At 41.6% G+C, this 6,919-nt stretch overlaps 1 long non-coding RNA gene across 1 annotated transcript in view; it reads right to left on the bottom strand.

The window, feature by feature from the left end:
* Nucleotides 1–738: 738 nt before the first annotated feature.
* Nucleotides 739–6,919, bottom strand: part of LOC125487607 — a 56,828-nt gene continuing 50,647 nt past the window's right edge. Inside the window, exon 4 of the long non-coding RNA XR_007265976.1 lies at nt 739–1,364. This is a non-coding gene — a long non-coding RNA (uncharacterized LOC125487607). The remainder of the gene's footprint in view (nt 1,365–6,919) is intronic.

Raw genomic sequence — 6,919 nt, forward strand, 5'->3', positions numbered from 1 at the left:
AGGAAATACATTGAAAAATTTCTGATGACCAATTGAAACACAAGTTGCAGAGTGAAAGCTCAGTAAAGAGACATGAGGGGGCTCTTTCGTACCAATTATCTACTTGAATGAGTTTCACTAGATGAATCCCTATCATGAGGAGAGTGAAGTAAGTGTGTGTTTAATCTGTGGCACTGTGAAATAATAACACGTCATTGCAATGAAAATTAAGGGTTATAAACGTTCACTCAATATGCCCAAAACAAACACTGCTGATAAGTTCAATGCTATTATTTCCCAGGATAGGTGATCCCCAATAGTCTCTGTCCCTCTGCAGAGTCCACATGTTAATTGAGAGATGGGTGTAAGCTCTGAATGAACTCTCCCCACACTAATATGCAGTTGCTGTCTGACAACTGTACTGAACAGCATATTGTTCACAATCTCCATAGCAGGCGGAATACCTTCACTCTGAAACAGTTAGCCAGTTGCACCAGATTCTGACCTTCATAAAGAACATTAGTCTGTCTTCTCGTGAATGAAGAATGCCCCTTTGGGACTTGGCACCTGCCATTCACTTTCCCAACCCACTACCAGCAAATTATTTCATGGTAATGTGTGTTAAGGTTAATGTGGCACTGAGGTAATGTCCCTATCTCTGGACCAAGGAGGCTTGGACTTGCCTTCCCAACCTCCTTCTCCCATTTGAGAGCTATGTCATAACATCTCTGAACACGATGATTAGAAAATATATAAAGTGACACGGGTATACCATAAACAACAAAGCTACGAGGAACAAAGTGAAGCAATCTATCTGTGCAGTCTCTGCTCCATTTATTTGCCATATTGGAGAATTAATTACTTGTTCCTTCATAATTGACTTCAGGAGGCTTAATGGCCATCTCCTGTTCCTATGTAGCAGCTGGAATTGCTGAATGGCTTCCCCTAGGTCCCATGAAACAGGCTTAAGGACCTGATAGGGATCCCCCTGTTCTGTTTTAATAGTTTGACGTGCTGACAAAACACATTCTCTTCCCGTGTAAGAGGCTGGCAGGACTGAATGTACAATCCCTCATCTTGTCAAGTAGTTTGGATGGGTGGAATGGGTTTCTCATATTCCTGTGAAACCAGTTTGAGATGCTAAATGAATTCTTCTTTTTACTGTGGATATGGAGTGTCTAGCCTTGCTGTTGCATGAATATTACCGTCACTTTAACAGCACAATGTTGTTCAGGTCTTCCTGCACACGCACACAAACTGTTCCACTCACTGATGGGTAACAAATTGTTCTGAACACTGTGTATTCCTCAGTGAACATCCACATCTCAACATCTCAAACTGAGTCAAGGTCGGTCTTAGGAACAAGCCATGCAGCTTCCTTTAATCTGCAAAGAAAAAGTTACAAAGTTACTCAAGCTAGGATGGAAAGATGGATGACAAGCAGTTTGGAATTTGCAAATATGCTATTCGATATTCACTTTTCGCATGCGCACGCACATACACACACACACACACACACACACACACACACACAGTGAGATACACGTCTGAAGACAAATAGAGAAATAGAAACTCTGCAGAATTCAACTTGAAAGAAATTTGTGCAAATCATTATTAAATCTATGAGATGAACAGTTGGATGTGGCTGAATTCCCTTTGCTTCAGGAAAGGGGGAGATTCCAAGGAATTCTTCTCAGGAATCCATGCGTGGCAAAGGTGACATATGCTTTCAGCTGTCATACTTTGTTGTGAGGAGAAACAAAGAGAGGAAGCAGGCTACATTTTCTCCCTGAGCTGAATTGTACAATACTGTTATCTGAACAACAAACTAGACCATATGAGGTCTTCTAGAACATTCTCCAAACTGTATGACTCCATCCCAGTTCCCTGCTCTATTTAGGTGCATCACTGCCATTGTTGTGCTTTTCAGTTGACAATTTGAAGATATGTTTATATGTATCCACGTATTTTCTATTTTAATCTTTACAATATCTGTTTTCTAATGAATAGATCTTATTCTTAGAATTGATGTTCACGCTTTAGTCTCTCTTACAACAGTAAACATCAATTAGGTTTGCTTTTGGTACACTCTCCTCAATATCTTTTATGGTTCAATTAGAACATCTCTAATTCTCAGGCCTAAACTGTTAATCCTTCATATTTGAATGCTTTAATCCCGGCAACGAGCACCGCAAAACATGTTTGAAAAGCTTCTAAAGCGATTGTGTCTCTTTTCTTTTTCAGTTTAGCAGTTCAGTTCATCAGATTTCGCCTCAGCAATGTCCTCTCCAAATGAAACAAAACATGCAAACAATTATACTCTGTACTGCTTGCAAGAAACAGTTTAATTCCATTTATCTTCCTAATCAGTTGCTGTATCTGCAGGCTAACTTTCTCTGATTCATGTTTCAGGACATGCAAATCTCTCTGTATCACTGACTTCTGCAATCACTCCCGTATTTAAATAGTTTATTGTTTTATCCTTCTGCCAAAAGACAAACGTCCTATAACCTACTCTATGTCGTTTCTGTGGAAGGTTTGTTCAATAACCACCCCTGTTTATATCTCCTTACAGACTCTCTACTCCAATTGACAAATTAGTGAATGACTATCCTAGTGTATGAGCTATTTGAGTTCCAATCCATTCAGTCCCCTCATCCAAATCAATGAAGGACATTGTAAATCATTGACTTCATAACACAGAGGTGCTCCACCAGGTACAGTTTCACAGTCTGAAAATAAACATTTATCTCGATTCCATATTTGCTTTTAGCAGCCTTTCATGGCAATGAGAGGTGTAATTGGAGTCCATTAAAGGGAGGTTGGTTTCCGTGATGGTCTGGGTTGTGCACACAAAGATCTGTAGTTTCTTACAGTCCTGGACACAGCAGTTACCCTACAGGCCATTATGATCCCGGATAGCATGGTTTCTATGGTTTTACATCTGTAAAGGTTGGTGTGGATCCTTGTGAACATGCCAAATTTCCTAAGCTGCTTGATGAAGAAGAGGTGTAGTTGGGCCTTCTTGATAATCACTTCTACATGGGAAGTCCAGGACAGATTGTCAGTTATTATCACACCCAGGTACATGATGCTTTCGACCCTCTCCACCTCAGCTCTGTTGATGTAGATACTGGTATATCCTCCCCCTTTCTTCCTGAAGTCAATGATCAGTTCATTTGTTTTGCCGACATTGAGAGAGAGGTTGTTATCATTGCAACACAAAAACAAGCCCTCTGTCTATTTTCTGTATTTTGACACATTGTTGTTTGATATCTGTCTTACCACGGTGCTGTCGTCAGCAAATATTCTTATGGAATTTGACTAGATATTCGTGAGTGTGCAGGGAGTACAGTAGGGGACTGAGAACACATCCTTGGGGGGATCCAGTGTTGAGGGTTATCATGGTGGAGGTGCAGTTGTCTATCTTCACCAATTGTGGTCTGTGGGTCGGGAAGCTGAGGATCCAGTTGAAGAGGGTGGAGCCAAGTCCTAAATCTCAGAGTTTTGCAATTAGGGATTATGGAGTTGAGGGCAGAGCTGTAATCGATGAGTATGAGCCTGATGTAAGTGTCCTTCTCATCCAGATGTTCCAGGGCTGAGTGTAGGTCTAGAGAAATGGTGTCCGCTGTCAACATGTTTCATCAGTATGCAAATTGCAGGGGCTCGAAGCATGGTGGGAGGCTAGAGTTGGCGTGGGCCATGGCCAACCACCCGAAGCATTTCGTGATCATGGAGGTCTGAGCCATTGGTGGTAGTCATTAAGGCAAGTTACATGTGCTTTCTTCAAAGAAACTTCAAAGCCGCTTGATCACATGTAAAAAAAAAACTTTGGGATACCTGTGGTTATTTTTTTTTAAATGCTTTATGTATGTCCATTCCAGTGTGTTCACTGTGTTTCCTCTCTACATTATGATTGTTCATTAATTACACAGACCGTTAATGTCCAGGGGCTCCTTACAATCTGGAAGGTCCAAGAAGTGTCAGCCGTTATTGCAAATGATTGGTTATCGAGAATAAAGAATTCTTGCTGTGACTGTTTTACTGAGAAAACTTCAGGAATCTTGTGGACCACTTTCATCCACAGACTGTCTACAAACAGCTTCCGCAAAGAAAAATCACATTTTCAAGAGGATTGTCTGAATGAAAACAGCTATTGATGTGTTTCTGCAGGGCAAGCCCTGATACCTTTCAGGATAAGATCTTCACGAGCACATCAAACTGAGAGAAACATAGAAACCAGGAGCAGGAATAGGCCATTCTGCCCTTCCAGCCTTATTTCTCAATCAGTATGTTCATGGCTGATCCTCTATCTCAACGCCAAACTACCATTTTCTTTCTATACCCTGTGATGCCTTTCAAATCTTAATACATTGTCAATTTCCTTCCTGAGTATATTGAGTAGCTTGGCTTCCAAGCCTGTCTGTGGTAGACTAATCCACAAATTGACGACTCCGAGTGAAGTAAATTCTCTGTTTAAAATGGCTTAGCCTCTATCCTGAGGCTGCGACCTTTGGTTCCACACTCCCTACCAGGAGAAACATCTTCCTTGCATCTAGTCAGCAGCCTTGTTAGAGTTGGATAATTTTCAATACGATACCATCTCCTCCTATTCTTCTGAATATGGGCCCAGGTAAACCAATCTGTCCTCATGGGACAGTCATGCCACCCCATGTTTCAGCCTAGTCAACCTCCGCTGCACTCCCTCTATATCAAGGATATCCTCTGTTAGGTAGGGAGACCCAAACTGCACATAATCCTCCATGTCTGGTCTCATCAAGGCTCTTGTATCACTGCAGTAAGAATCCCTACTTCTGAAATAAAATCCTTTTGCAATTAAGGCCAATGTAGTATTTGCCTTGTGAATTGCTTCCTGTAACTGCCAATTTCCTTTCAGACTAGTTTACAAGGACACCCAGATTGATGGGATGTGAGCACATTCATGGGGATCTTGGCAGTCTGATGAAATGGACAGACACACAGCAACTCACAGAAACATGGAGAAAGGTGCAGTGATTCATTTTGGATGGGAATCTGATGAGAGGCGGTATAAACTGAATGGTACCAATGCTAAAATGGGCACATGGTCAGAGAGACCTAGGGTTTCAAATTGTTTTTGAATTTTTAAGAGTCAGTTATGGTCTCAGGATTTGCCAGTTATTCTTAAATTTACAACCTGAAAAATTTGGAAAATTGCATTGTACTTGAATCTGGATATTATGATGTAATTCAGGAACCTATTCAACTCAGTGAGCAATCACAGTTCACCTTCTCACTCCCTGTCTGTGGTTTTCTGTCTCACCCTGTCCCGCTCTCTCTTTGTCTTGCACCATCCCCATTTCTGATAGTTCCTGACTGTATGTTATAACATTGTAATGTTAAGGTAGACTGTGCAATTAGTATAAAGGTATATGTGGTGTCCTGGAGGGTATACAATTGGCTGGTGAGCAGTAAACAGGATCATTTCCAGCTTGGTGAACTGGTACTAGTGAGTGTACTGGTAGTGTCACTGCTGAAGCCACAGTCATTTATAAACGGTATCATTTTTTTAGACCAGGAGGGACCAGGTGTAATGTCTGTTGGTTCACTGACAAGACCATGTTCGATGGAAGAGAAAGTGGTGGGGACAAACAAAGAGATATGGACAGGTCCACTAAATGGGCAAGTGATTGGCAGATGGAATACAACATGGAGAAATATCCATATGCAGCAGAGATTCACAAACTAACTCAGTGGCAGATTAAAATACCTGTTTCCTACCCAGTCAATACTTCCAGACCCAATAGGGATTATCCCTGTGGGAGGGCAGTTTTCTGATTTGATATTAGAACATAACAGGTTTCGCTACATCTCATCACTTCATCCACTTTGCTATCTGTATCGTGTGAATTATATTGGAAAAATCAGTGGAAATATAGTGGTCAAATGTGATTCACGTTTATGGGAAGAATAGAAATAGAATATTTCTGTTTAAAGGGGTGAGACATTAATAAACATTATTGTCCTGATGGATTTATGGTATCAGAAATTTAACATGATGGTACAGCCAATGAGGAGGGCAAATGATGTATTGCCAGTTATTTCCAGCAAGTTCTATTAGAAACGTGAGGAAGTCTTGCTATGAATCTCTCGAGGTGAGATTTTCCCTGTTACTGAAGATATTAATACCCCTTTGGAGTTCCTCCTTCAGATAGTCACTCTGTGACATATTTTGCATACACACCTGATGTCTCATACAAATTCAAATACACACAGGCACTTACATACAGACACACACTCATTGAATCGCATACAAACCCTTACACTTGAATGCAAAAATACTCAGTCATGGACTCACATTCTGTCAGTCACTCACACAGGCATACACACACATATACTCTCATGTAACATCTCCCCAGGCCGACACACGCACGCGCACACACACACACACTTATATATGCACACTCTCTCATACCCAAACATTCTCTCCAACACATACTCTCTCCAATACACACACACACACACACACACAAGAACTACAGATGCATGCACACAGAAACAAACACTCTCCCCCAGCCCCCACCCCTCCCAACCCCACACACACACACACAAACCTGTAGGGCGAATCATTCCACCCAGGAGGTTTGCTTGGCTGCAGAGTTTGTTATTTTCATAAAACACACAATTTGAGTCAGTGGTAGGTCAATGTCACGTTTGATAAATTCCTGCCTTCAGGATCAAACTACTCAGATTCTACAGTAAAACTGACAAATTCTGACCAAGAGATAGTAGGAACTGCATATGCTGGAGAATCTGAGATATACAAGGTGTAGAGCTGGATGAACACAGCAGGCCAAGCAGCATCAGAGGAGCAGGAAGGCTGACGTTTTGGGCCTAGACCCTTCTTCAGAAATGGGGGAGGGGAAGGGGGTTCTGAAATAAATAGGGAGAGAGGGGGAGG

The sequence above is a fragment of the Rhincodon typus genome, chromosome 42 (assembly GCF_021869965.1).
Source record: "Rhincodon typus isolate 14 chromosome 42, sRhiTyp1.1, whole genome shotgun sequence".
NCBI lineage: Eukaryota > Metazoa > Chordata > Chondrichthyes > Orectolobiformes > Rhincodontidae > Rhincodon > Rhincodon typus.